General features: G+C 52.9%; 1 long non-coding RNA gene across 1 annotated transcript; it reads right to left on the minus strand.

The window, feature by feature from the left end:
- Positions 1–720: 720 nt before the first annotated feature.
- Positions 721–5,779, minus strand: LOC121457021. Its single transcript, XR_005975674.1, has 3 exons — positions 5,686–5,779; positions 4,667–4,840; positions 721–2,289 (listed from the first exon to the last, which is right to left on the minus strand). It is a non-coding gene; the product is annotated as an uncharacterized LOC121457021 (long non-coding RNA).
- Positions 5,780–13,723: the final 7,944 nt, after the last annotated feature.

Below are 13,723 nucleotides of genomic sequence, written 5' to 3' on the forward strand. Positions count from 1 at the left end.
CGGTGGTGACGCACGCCTTTAATCCCAGCACTCGGGAGGCAGAGGCAGGCGGATCTCTGTGAGTTCGAGACCAGCCTGGTCTACAGAGCTAGTTCCAGGACAGGCTCCAAAACCACAGAGAAACCCTGTTTCGAAAAACCAAAAAAAAAAAGAATATGTTTTCTTTGTAGTTGTTGTGTGTGTGAGGTATGTGGGCATGCCCGTTCCTTGGTATGCCTCGGAAGGTCAGAGGGCAACACTGTCGAATTTATTCTTTCCTTCACCTTCCCAGGGGCTCCAGGGAAGGAACTCAGCCTGGCAGGCTGTCGTAAATGCTTCACCCTCGGAATCATCTAGCTTGCTCTTATTCAGCTTCTTTGAGACAGGCTTTCATGCTGTAGCCCGTGGTGGCCTCAAGCTCATCATCTGGCCTCTGCCTCTCGAGTACTTGATTATTGGTATGTTCCACCATACCCATCTCAGAGAGTGTGATTTACAAACGAACAAAAAAACAGAATGTGCCTTTAGGGTAGTTATAGATTCATAGATAAAGAGGAACACAGTAAAGACTTCCCCATACCCCTCCCCATCATTGTTTCTCCATTGATGACATCTTTCATTTATCGTTATGGAGATACATATATATATATCAGGGTTTCTCTGTAGTTTTAGAGCCTGTCCTGGAACTAGCTCTGTAGACCAGACTGACCTCAAACTCACAGAGATCCGCCTGCCTCTGCCTCCCTAGTGCTGGGATTAAAGGTGTATGCTGCCACCACCTGACTGATATATTTATATATATCAGAGTCTATGTAGCTTAAGCTGGTCTCAAACTCACCATCCTCCTGCCTCAGCTTCTGAGTTAGGGTATAGTGTCACCACATCCAGCAGTAATTATTAGCCACGGAAACTTCTAGAGTCCTTTCACCAGACCTTTGTTCTGCTAACCCCTTTCCGACCCAGGACCCTCCACACACCACATTCCATTCCATTGTCTCCCCTCTAGAGGCTTCTCTTGGCCAAAGCAGTTCTCACTTTGATGATTCTAGTGGTTTTGAGGGATCCCAGTCAGGTATTTTGTAGATGCCCTTAAACCAAAATGTGCCTGCTGGAAGCTGGGCGTGGCAGAACACCCCATAATTCCAGTATTTTAGAGATGGAGGCAGGAGAGTCAGAAGTTCAAGGCTATCCTCAGTTACACAGTGAGTTCAAAGTCAGCCAGGGCTACACAAAACCCTGTCTCAAAATATCAAAAAATACAATTAAAAAAAAATTTGTCTGCTGTTTCTTCACACGACTAAACCAGGGTTGTGAGCCCTGGGGAGCCAGGAGACAAAGGGGCAGCACCATTTTCTTCACACCTTGGTGCACAGTGCTAACTTGTTGCTGTTGACCTCGACCCTGGCTGGTAAGGTCTGTGTGAGGAGCCCCTGACATTCCGTGCCACGTGACCCCTGGGCTCTTCTCTCCCACTGATTGGTTATTCACTTACTGTCACAAGCTGGCGAATGTGTTTCGCCTCTGGGTTCTACAAGCCAGCCCTACCTGCTGTGCCGTGCAGCCGCTCCAGCACCGCTGGACACACCCACATTCGGGTGGCTCCTGTCTCTGATTCCTCCTTCCTTTCCGAGGCTTTGAGGTACTCTGCTCACATCTTGCCTATTTCCCATCCTGGTCTAAGAAGCAGCCTTTTCTCCAAGAAGCCATGGGTCCTCTCAGCACAGCATGGGTTAGAAAGCAAGATGTGGGCACTGCGAGCGATCAGCATGGAGGTCCAGAAGGAAGGAAGGCTGTCTGGAGAAGAACCCTCATGAAGAACTGAAGAAGGTGGCACTTGGGGGGAGGAGGCTCCAAGAGAGAACAGACAGTGCAAGGGCCCTGGGGCCGGTACATGGGTTCTGTCATCACAGAACAAAGCCAGTAGTAGCTGACCCAAATGAGTGGTATCGGAGATGAGTGGTATTGGAGATGGTAGAGGTGGGAAAAGGCCATCACAGAAGACTTCGGCTTTTCCTCTGAAGGACGGGGGACCAGGCAAATGGCATGATCTGACTCATTTCTTAATAAAATCAATCTGGCTGTGATGCCTGGAACTGAAGGAAAGGGGGAGAGCAGATGCTGCAGATGCTGCTGTGACCAGCTGGGACCAGGTGTGAAGCATGGCTCCTGGGGGAGCTGGAGGGATGGCTCAGTGGTAAGAGCATGTACCGCTCTTTCAGACTTGAGTTCCGAAAGCAACCAGCAACCACATCTCCCAACTGCCTGCCACTCCAGCTCTTGGCGGATCCAATGCTCCTGGCCACTTGGCACCTGCACATAATTAACATTAATCAAGATTTTTTTAAAAGAGGGGCCTCCATGTGAATACATGCTTTTTGTTATTATCTTCTCTTTTGAGACAGGTTGTTGCTCTGTAACCTTGACTAGCCTGGAATTCACGGTGTAGACCAGGCTGGCTTTGAATCTGATGACTGTTCTGCTTCTGCCTTCCAGGTGCTGGGATGAGAGGCGTGAGCCGCCACTCCGGGCTCCTCTGAACCCACACATGCTAAAGGCAGAGCCGAGGGCATTTGCTGGCAGAGACACCGGGTGAGCAATGAATGGATGACTCTGAGGGGTTTGCCTGGCTGTGTGGGAGGAGGTGGTTGTGGTTAGCCGGGCAGGGAGCCTTGTGAGCACACCAGGCAGTTTGGAGGGGCTGCCCTTCTGAGCACACCAGGCAGTTTGTGGGGGGGGGCTGCCCTTCTGAGCACACCAGGCAGTTTGGGGGCTGCCCTTCTGAGCACACCAGGCAGTTTGGGGGTTGCCCTTGTGAACACACCAGGCTTAAAAGGCTGATCACTAACCCAAGTGGAGATAGTGAGTTGGCAGAGAGAGGTGAGGGGAGCTGGCCCAGGCTGAGCAGGAGAGAGCGGGCTCAGGCTCTGTACCCCTGGTCCAGACATCGCTTTAGGCCTATAGCAGCTGCTCAGCCTGAGTCCAACCCAAGGAACCCACCTCAGCCACTAGGGCAGGGAAGTAGTCTGGAGGACAGCCAGTCCTTGACTGTGCTTCATACTCTGACAGGGTTTTGCGTGAACACTGGGTGCTCAGGCACGGGAATGTAGTGTACTAGGTCTTCCTTCCTAGGAAAAGATACGTCAGCGCAGGTCCTTCTACTGCTGAATGAAAAGATGAAGGGGTGAATGGATGAACAACTCTCTCTCCACTCCTAGGGCTCCCAGGATTGGCTCGGTTCTCCTCTAACAGACCAAAGCGGACTCATGTGTATGAAAGACAGGAAAGGAATTCCCTAGACCTCCGCCGATTGCATCTCCTCCTAGGTCTGCAAGTCTACCCTGCTTCCCTACCCTCTGTAAGGCAGAAACCTCCACCACGGCACCACTTGCTTACAACCTGGGCCTTTGTTCTTCTTGTCTCCTGTGCCCCAGAACATCCAGAGAGGGTTCTTGCTAGAGAAACACATTGGTGGCTGCGTGTGACGGGGGCACAGAAGCTGATGCAGAAGGAGCAAAAGTTCCTTGCTGCCTAGCCTGCACAGCAAGTTCAAAGCCAGGCTGGGTAACTTAGCTGAGACTCTATACCTCACAGGCAGAGTGCCCACCTTGTATGTGTGAGGCCCCGGGTTCAATGTCTAGCACTGTAATAAAAGATTAAGTAAAAAGCCCAGTCTCCCTTAAGCCCTTGGGACAGAGGCAAGGGCCTGTGAAGCCTCCCATCTAGGCAGTCTCCAGAGGGTTGATTCTCACCTCACCTCACTACAGTAGCCCCTGATGATGCTTACTGCCTCCCACGCACCCCCTCCACACTCGCCCCTCCCCCAAATGCAACAAACTCTTCAGACCATCAGGTTAACCAGTGTTAAATCCTGAGGTGCTGCTGCCCAGAGGCCTGGCTCTGCCTTGAGTTGCAGGTGCTCAGTGAGCCCTGTGATCTGGAGCCCTGCAAGACGGAGGCTGCAGGGTACAAGGAGCCCTGATGGAGGTTCTGGAGCACGCCGAGGGTGCCTAGAGGCTCTCTGGAAGATGCCATTGCTGGCCAGACGCTGGCCAGATTCTGGGCTGCCTGCTGGGGAAACAAGCTTTCTCTGTCCTGAGTTTGACCTACAAGCGAGAGTCAGAAAACAGCAAGGCTGGACTAGTTAGATACCTCTAAATGTATGATTTTTCCTTTCTTTTTTTTGCATTTTTGTGCCTTCTACTAAGAAAAAAAAAAAGAAGAAGAAGAAGCAAGCTCTCTTTTTAGAATGAAAACCAAAACCTAACATTGGGCTGTTCTGCGGCCACGCTGGTGAGAAATCAGCACTCCCTGAATGATCTGAGCTAAAGAGACATGCCTGTCCTATGGATCCGAGGGCAGAGGCTGGAGTGGGCCCAGTGATGCTCGCCACTGTTGCCAGGGGCTGGAACCCACCCCAGTGTCTGTCAACAGTAAAACGGATGGCTAAATTATGAGAGTCTCACAGTGACGAGCTCCCAGCAAGACCAGGGACCTTGAGTGGCCTGGGACTGCTCAAGACAGCATGGCTGGACCTCACAGGACACTGAGTGAAGCAAACACCACACTACACAGTAGGTACTGTGTAACGCCATGCCACATGGACGCGTGTTCAAAACTGACCACAGCCTATGGGGTGGCATGGGGCTCACCCTTAGAGCTGTCAGTGGGCTGGCTCCATGGGGCTCACCTGTAAGAGTTGTCAGTGAGAGGAGTTTTTGATGAGCTTTTTTGGTGGTGGTGAGTGCTGACTTGAGGGGTCCTTTTCGTTTGTTTTTGAGCCAAGGTTTCATGTAGTCCAGGTAGCCTCAAACTCTATATGTAGTCAAGGATGACACTGAACTTCAGTCTTCTACTTGTTATGCTAGGATCAAAGGCAAGCAAGCTCCATCAATGGTGCCAGAGATGGAACCCAGGGTTCACAAGCTAGGCCAGGACTCTACCAACTGAGCTACAATCCTATCCCCGTATCCTCTGCCCCGTGCTGTGTTTTGGTCTGGGTACTGGCCACATGGCTATGTTCACCTTGGGCTAAGTCCCTCTCTGTACATTATCTAATGGTTGGCCCGTGGGCTTTAATCCCACCCTCCGCCCCAAAGAAAGTTTTGTTTTTAAAAATAGAAGGCATACCTCCCCTACCCTGCGAGTCAAATCTTCCTCCCTTTTCTGCCCACGAGGAGGTAGGGAGTCATGCCTGCCTCCCTGGTGCATAGCCAGCTGACAGATTGCTGCCACTACAGCCTGTCCGTTTAGCCTTCCAGAGTGAGACCGGGGACTCTTGTTCCCATCTAGCCGAGAACACTTGCCTCTGGGGTCAACTCCATATCAGATCAGGCCTCTGGAGACTGGGCGGTCCCTCCCGGCTTTGACATTCTGGGCCTCCCTATCTCAGCTGGAGCAATCTGAGGACTGGCTTGGGAGAGCGAGATGCATGATCAGGTAACTGCGTTTGGGGGTTGCATGCTAAGGACCTCCACCTTCTGGTCTCTTCTGACTGGCAGAGGTACCTTAATTTAGGATACAGGGAAGCCCAGGAAGCCTGCCTTGACCTTGTGTGCCACCCCCAAAGGTCAGCTCTCTGGGATTCAAGTTCCCGTGGTGGCTGGGAGACCAGAAATCAATCCGACTGGTCTGCCAGGGAGGGGTGCGGATCCAGCGAGCTGCCCTCAGCAGCCTGGCACGGTTATTTATAACCGTGGGTCGCCTTACCTCCTGACCTTCAGCCCGGAGCAGCAGCGACCTGTGGCGATTAGCATCTCTCCCATCGCCCACTGCGAACAAACACCCCTCTGTGAGGTCTCCAGGAGGAGGGCCTGCCGGAAGCAGGATGTTGACTGTGCGTGGCTCCTCAGGGTGGATCCAGTCCCGTGTGTGTGTGTGTGTGTGTGTGTGTGTGTGTGTGTGTGTGTGTGTGAAGGGGGAGGTGCATCTGTGGGAAGGTGCTTCAGATACTCCTGTTGCCTCGCTTCCAGTCTTGCAAATGTTCTGGACTATTCTGGGCAGCAGCTTTATTTACAATATAGGACTCCCTAGCCTGGGTCTGCTCCTGCTCTGAGCCAGAGAGAATGACGCTGGCAGTAAGTTTGCAGATGCGACCCCCTGGTACCATACTGCGTTGAAGCCAGGTCACAACCATCACACAGAACTCCCAGACTTCCCCTGGCTTTTCCTCTTGGACCCCAGACCCCCACCAGTGGTCTGGGAGAGAGCTGGGCAGGGGACATCACCCAGTGTGGTCTTTCATTCAGCAGTTTTGTTGGGCCTCTACTAAGCGCCTCCCAGATGTTACTGCCTGTGGGAGGTTGGTGGAAAGTCCACAGGGGAGCCTAAGGTTGGGCGGTGGCAGAAGGTGTGAGACTTGGAGAAGGACATCAAGATGGAGGAGGGGCAGGAGGGAGGGTGTCTGGGGAGACAAGGCTGAGTAGTTGTCAAGGGCAGACAAGGCCAAGCTTAACATCACATTCTAAAGCCAGCGAAGGCTGTGGCTCAGGAGCAGGGCCTCCCCAGGATAACTTCCAATGACCTTGCCCCCAGCACAGAGGGTCAAAGTCTCACCCAGTGTCCCTCTGGGTGGTGGGCCTGAGAAGGCTGTGAAGAGGCCAGCTGAAGCTGGTTCTGCCTATCGAGAGGCTTGGGCACACTGTGATTGGAGGAAGACTGGATACTGTTCTGAGACCCTGTCTCACTGGACTGCTTTGGCTGACTTGGAGCTCTGCATGAGACCGGGCTGGCCTGTGCAGCCGAAGGGGAAGGGCAGCCACATCCAGCCTCTGGCACGACCTGCTCTGCTTACCCTCGCAGGGAAGACATCAACTGAAGGTGAAGAGTGTCTCAGCTCTTGCTGCCTGCGTCTGTGACCTAGTCACCTTCTAGACCAGAGGACCTGCGCTCTCCTCCCCACACCCTACCCTACCCCCACTACTCCCCACCCCTCCCCACATCCCTATCCCACCCCCACTACTCCACCCCTCCCCCATCCCTACCCTACTCCACTCCTGTCCCCCTCCTCACATTCTTCCCCCACTCCCACTCCTCCACCCCCACCCCCTCCCCACACCTCTACCCCACGCCCACTATTCTGCCCCTACCGGCCTCCCCACACCCACTCCTCCACCCCCATCCCCCTCTGGCTCAGCCCACACGTGTCTTTTGATCTAGGGAAGTTCAAGGGGACAGATCAGGGATAGACGCATGAGTGGCTGTGGCTGTGGCCAAGAAATCATTGCACAGTATAAAGAAATGGTCTGTGTGCTGGGCGTGTCCTTTGTGGGAGGTGCTGTCATGGGGGGCTGAGTGTAGGATCTTTGCGGGAGGAGGGCCTCAAGAGAGTGTGGGTAAGAGTATGGGTGTGGGCTGGAGTTACAGGAATGTCTTGGCAGGTGAGGCTGGGGGCTTTGGGCCCTGCAAGGGCCTTTCCCTCATGACCAGTGTGGGGCAAGTGGGCCCTGACCAGTCAATGAACTCAGGGTCTGGAAGAGTCAGCGGCTTTTCCACCTTTTTTGCCAAATGGGATGTCAGCATTGGGGCGGGGCGAGAGAGGGAAGGGGGGTGCAGGCAGGCAGGCAGACCAGGCTGGGAAGGTGGCAATGACTTCATGACAGCTGGCTGCTGAGCAGCTGGCTGAGGGGGTGGGGAGCTGGAGCCTGACCGGGCCAGGAAACCTGCCCCCTTGGCCACTGGTCAAGGCCAAGGTTACTGTTCCTTTCCAGACAGAGATAGGCAGCCTGACTTCAGTTCCCTTTCTGGGGCCTCCAGACTGCACACCGGCCACCCTGGGTAAGGACACCTGTCCCCACTTTACAGATAAGGAAACTGAGGCTCACTAAAGTTGTGAGACTGGGGAGGGGTGGCAGACGTCCCCTACTGCGCCACTGAAGACTGAATGCCTATGTGTGTGAGCACCAGGCTTTCTCTGAAACACACTCAAAGGAGCTTCTTCTTGGGGAGTGCCTCCACTTTCTACTGGGGGCAGGCAATTAACAGCAGTGTCCCCCAGCCCTGTAAAATGAATCTTGGGCCCCTCCCTACCGCAGGCCAGAATGCTGTTTTCCAGCCAAGACTTCATTGAGTGCTCCTCAGCAGGGCTGGTGGGACACCAGACCACAGACCTGGTGGGTGTGAACCTGGCCTTTGTACCCACAAGCTGAGATCAGCTTTGGGGGTGTTCTTTCTTCCCCCATTTACTAGTTTCCCATAAGAATAATAACTACCCTACATAACCTTTGTAGTTCATAAAGGGCTTTCACAGACATTGTCTGGTTCAGTGTTTACCCTCGCCTTGTCACAAGCAACTCATGCACCCATTTTATAGAATAAGAAACTGAAGTCAAAGAGGGAGGTTCTGGACGAGTCTCAGATCCCAGGGCCAGGAAGTAGCTGGTGCTCAGGCCTCTCTGACCCAGACATCTGCCTCAGCAGCACCTTTTCAGGGAGCTTGGCAGTCATGTGACTGAGACCCGGTCCTGCAGCCCACAGTGAGGAGTACAGCAGTCCTCAACACCTCCAGTGGGAATGTGTGAGCCTACTCCCTCCCCACTTGTCCTGTGCGGGGTGGGGAGAATGGCACAGGGAGGAGGCACAGGGAGACAAAGGTGACCCATGCTGAGAGCAGGCCCTGTGCTCAGGAGGGTCTCCCGGAACAGCACTGGCCCATGGTGGTATTAAGCTCTGGCCAAGGAGTGGACCAAGAGTCTGACAGCAACAGCGCCTGGAGCCAGCTGCTGCCCTGTGCGACCCTGTCTGCAGCTGGAGGAGAAAGGACAGTACAGTGAAGTGTGGGGTTTCTCAAGTTCCTCAGTAGGACACTGTCAGTCCCTCCTCCGGCCGTGAGTGCACTCAGCAGAAAAAGGGCGGTGCTGGTGGTAGAGCCCACTTGCTTTTTTAGAAATACTAGTGACCAGAGCAACTGCAAACACTGAGCACCAAAAGCCCCCCTTCCTTCCAGTGGCTCCTGGGAAACCTGTAATGGAGGAAGTTGTTTTATGTATGTGGCGGGGTGGTCCCCCTTTTCATTTATTTTTCAGACAGTCTCATTTTCTGAGATAGCACTGGCTGGCCGGGATCTTGGGATCCTCCTGTCTTAGCCTCCCAAGTTTGGGCACTATAGGTGCATCCTGCATAAAGGGATCTGGTTTTTATTGAGGAATGGTACCTGATTAGCTAGAAAACTAGGCCCTAAGGGATGGGGTTAGGATCATACCCCGCCTCACCCCTGCCACTGCAGAGAGTAGGCTTCCTTGGGGAACCTGAGCAAAAGGAACATTCTAGTAAGTGTACTGGTAATTCTGAGAAAAGTTTCAGGGCCAGTTCTCTATGCCATCTACCTTTGCCTCCTTTCTGACTGGGGGCTGGGAGGGAATGTTCCCTTAAACCTCTCAGCCATCCTGGGTTGTGGCTGCCTCCCCCAGATAATCCAGACCCTGCAAGGAGACATCATGGGTACGGCTGGCTGGCTGCCCCTCTGAGAGGGCATGTCCGTAATGCCGAGGCCAAATATAGAGGGAACCAGACACCTCATGGACCCAGGGCCCAGGGAGCCCCAAGGACTCCACGGTGCATGCCCCACCCCCGGCTTTTCTGAGCCTTGCAACCACCACCACCCCCAGCCTGGGCAAGCAGCCAGGAGACTGGCATCCCCTTTTCTGGCCCCAGCTCACTTGGGTACATGTCCCAACAAGTCCAAGCACAGCAGGAGGCTGGCTCAAGGGGGTGGGGGCAAAGTTTGCGCTGGGCGTGAGCGTGGGGACACCTTTCTAAGCCCTTTTACAAGCGTACCTTCCCAGAGGGCTCTCAGTACCGGGAGACCAAGAAACCACTCTGCCTTCTGTTCTTTAGCTTCCCCAGGAGACCAAGACCATAAAGTTGGGGTGCGGGAGACCAGAAAGCCAGGCCAAACCCCAATAAACTGCTGGCCAAATCGAACTGCAAATAATTAGTCCCAATTGCCTCCACCCTCCTCTCTGGGGAGGGACAAGTCAAAGGGCAGAGTTGCTGACGCAAATGTCAGGGGAGACATGTGGAGGCTTGAAACAGCTGGGCTCCTGCTCCCAGCGAGGTCACTGGAGCTCTGAACACTGTGTCCCCCAGGGAGGCTGGGAGAATTGTTCTCAGAGCCCTTGAGGTGAGGGGGCTTTTCCTTCCCAGTTCCAAGGTCATTAGAGCCAGATGGAGAAGGTTAATCAGACTCTTGGGGACAGCCCTCTGTCTCCTGTGAAGGGGATCCTGGCTCTAAACCCTCTTCTAGGTTGTCCATCCGGTGGGCATGCCTCGGCAGCTCCACCAAGTCTTTGCAAAGTGGTGACCCCCAGCGGCCAGAGCATGACTTCAATTTGGGCCTAGGCGGCTACCATTCAAACACTGCAGCCTCAGCCCCAGGCCAGGGAACCTTGGACACAGCAGGAGTAGCTTGGGGATTTGGCTTTGGTCAGGGATATTTACCAGGTCTTAATTTTTCCTCACTGAATTGTGGCTAGACCTCAGCTGAAATATCCCACTGTTAGCAGATCAGGGTCAGCATGTCTAAGGATGAACTCATCATCTCCTGGCCCCAATCCTGCTCCTCCTCCGGACTTCCCTGTTTCCATTAATAGCACTGCCACCACCCAGTCCCTGGAGCTCCAAACCTTGTCATCTTCAACCCCTCCTCTCTGGACTGGGCACCTGCCCTGCCGTTCCCTCCTCTGGTTAGTTGGTCTTTTGCAGAGCCGCTGGCGCGCTCAACAGCGCCACCCAGAGGCCAGGCCTGATCACATGACCCACCACCTGCTGACTTTGTGTCTTGGGGCAAGTCTCAGCCTTCTGGGCTATAACCTAGCGAGAATAATCATTTTATAGGGTAATGTGTGACTCAACTGACAGAAAGGACCCCAAAAGCCCTATCATCTAAGTTCCCAGACAAGGGAGGATTTTATACATCATGTCTCCCAAAGCCTACACTTTACAAGGAAACAGGCCCAGAGAGCCAGGGTAGGAACTAACAGAGGTGTTAAACATGAAGTGTCTTGACAATACACTGCAGAGCTATCCACAGACCCCAAAGATTCCTGCTAGTTCTACTGTTTCTCCCTCCCCCACCATTCCGTTCCAGAACCCTGAACTGAAGACTGCCTCTGAGTTCACTAGGCCCATCCCCTGCCTTCAGGCACAGGTACACCTGGCAGGTGTTGAGGTCATTTAGCTACAGGAAATAATTCTGCGATGTGACAGTCACAGGCCACACACAGCAGTCTGAGTCAGGGCAACCCATCTGCAAGGTTCTAAGCGAGGGTGTGCCTGAGGGGCATGGCCTCAAGTCAGATGTCCAAACGGGTAGGGGTCTTCCCCTGTACTCCTATTGTCCCTGTCACTCCTACACCAGTGTCCACGTAACTTTTAGAGTCAGGTGGCTGACACAGCTTGCTGCTGACCAGTTCTGGGTCCCCATGGGCAGAGGTTTCTTTCATTCACCCTGTGGATAAGGACCTGGATTACCCATGTTCCCTTCAAATGAATGGTAAGAGCCACATCCTGGGAAGAGGGTTAAAATCATTACCAGATCCCCAAAGGGGACTTTTACCCCTGAAGAGGCCACAGCAAGATCATCAGGTGGCACCTGGCGGTGGTGGCACATGCCTTTAATCCTAGCACTTGGGAGGGCAGAAGCAGATCTCTGTGAGTTCAAGGCCAGCCTGGTCTACAGAGTGAGTTCCAGGACGGGCGCCAAAGCTACACAGAGAAACCCTGTCTCATAAAACAAAAAAAAAAAAAAAAAAAAAAAAAATCAGGTGGCCTGCAGAGATAGCTCAGAAGTTAAGAACACTGACTGCTCTTCCAGAGGACCTGGGTTCAATTCTCAGCACCTATATATGGCAGCTCATAACAGGGACACAACACCCATGGCAATACACTAATAATAGTTATAATAATAATAATAATGATAAAAGAGCATCAGGTGGAAAGAGGAGGATGGGTCCTAGAGTCCTCAGTCACCTGTCTTCTAACACCCTGCTTCTGAAATGGATGCTTTTGTTCCCAGGGACCATTTAGAGCACCTAGAGAGAGTTTCTGTTGTCGTAACTGGGGAGTGGGGACTGCTAGATGTTTTTAGTGGGTCAGGACAAAGACGTTGTTATGCAGCCTTTTAGTGCTCAGGTCAGACCAGGGCACAGGACGACCAGCTGATGGACACAGTCTTTGTAATGATCTCAATGTTCTTGTCCCCCTGCCCAGCCTGGGAAACTTTTTAGAATAGTCTTTGCTGACTTCTCCACTCTTTCAACAAGGACAAATAGGCCCTGGAAGGTCACTCACAATCCGGTTTCTTGAGCCTTGTGTCCACCGGATTTGCATGTAGTCCTTGCTGAATTCATGAGGGGAAAGATGAGGGAAGTGAAGAGCAAGATAGCTCTCTCAGCTCTCTTCAGAACCTACCTTCAACCCCAGGGGGAGATGGACTTGCAGAGAAGCAGAAACAGCTTGGCAGGGCCAGGAAGCTTCTGCCACTTGGCCTAATGGGTCACATGTTCTTCTTCAGCCTCTACAAACACCATTCCTATATAATAACTACTGCCTTCTCTCTGGGACTGGTTAGTGTTCCCAAATGGAACTTCTTCCCCTGACCCCTAGAGCTCTGCCATTAGGGCTTCTCACATTATCCAAGTATCTGCTCAAGGTAACTGACAACAAGAGACTCTGAGATTCCATCTGGCACTGATTACCTTATAGGGCAGAAGACACACAAACATGCCCACCCTCTGTCTCATCTTAACAGAGGATACAACTTTCCCCGTCATGGTGTCAAGCTATTGGATAGTGGCACTGGGCCTGGCTCAGGACCCCAACTGTACTCTGAGAAGCTCAGGCAGATGGATTTCCAGGAGATGCAGCAATGGTGGCAGAGTCTAGCCCTGCAGGAAGGAGTCCTCTGAGTTCCTAAGTGGAGGTGAGGCCCTGAGGGATCGGGGCCACGTAAAAGCCACCACTTGCCTCAGGAGCCTGCTGTGGGACAATTGTCTTCTATTAGTTTAATAAAGCATTGATTGGCCAGTAGCCAGGCAGGAAGTATAGGCAGGGTGAGCAGAACAGAAAAATTCTAGGAAGAGGAAAGGCTCAGTCTGAAGTCATCATCCAGACACAGAGGAAGCAAGATGAGAATGTCTTGCTGATAAAGGTACCAAGCCATGTGGCTAAACAGACAAGAATTATGGGTTAATTTAAGATGTAAGAATTAGTTGAAAAGAAAGCCTGAGCTACTAGGCCAACCAGTTTATAATTAATGTAGACCTCTGTGTGTTTCTTTGGGACTGAAAGGCTGTGGAACTGGGCAGGACAGAAATCTCAGCCAACAGCAGCCACCTCTTTTTGGGATCATGTTCATCTCCTGGAAATCCCTTCCTGCTCCACGGCAATCAATGTTTATCTTCCCTTCCACTATGTTGCCACTCTGGGGAGGGGAGGGGCATGGCTGCCAGCCTGCCCCACTACCCAGCAGGTCACCCTCACCTTTTAGCATTTGTCTATTGTTTGAGCCCCAGAATTGGGGAGGAGCAGTGATGGCCTGGCCTTCCTGCCCAAAGGATATTTCTGGCATTCCTGTACTGGGCCAGGACGCCCCAAAGAAGGGCTGGGAATTTGACTGCTGCTTGACAAGGGTCTTTGCATGAACCCTCAACTCCCTGGCTAATGCAGCCCCTCCCCAGCTCTTCCCAAGGCAACTTTGCCTGCTCTTCCCTTTCCTTACCAGTGCTGTCTAGCCACGTCAGCTGGTGGG

This window comes from Microtus oregoni, unplaced genomic scaffold (assembly GCF_018167655.1).
Source record: "Microtus oregoni isolate MIOR12 unplaced genomic scaffold, Mior012 000015F_ref0000493, whole genome shotgun sequence".
Taxonomy (NCBI): domain Eukaryota; kingdom Metazoa; phylum Chordata; class Mammalia; order Rodentia; family Cricetidae; genus Microtus; species Microtus oregoni.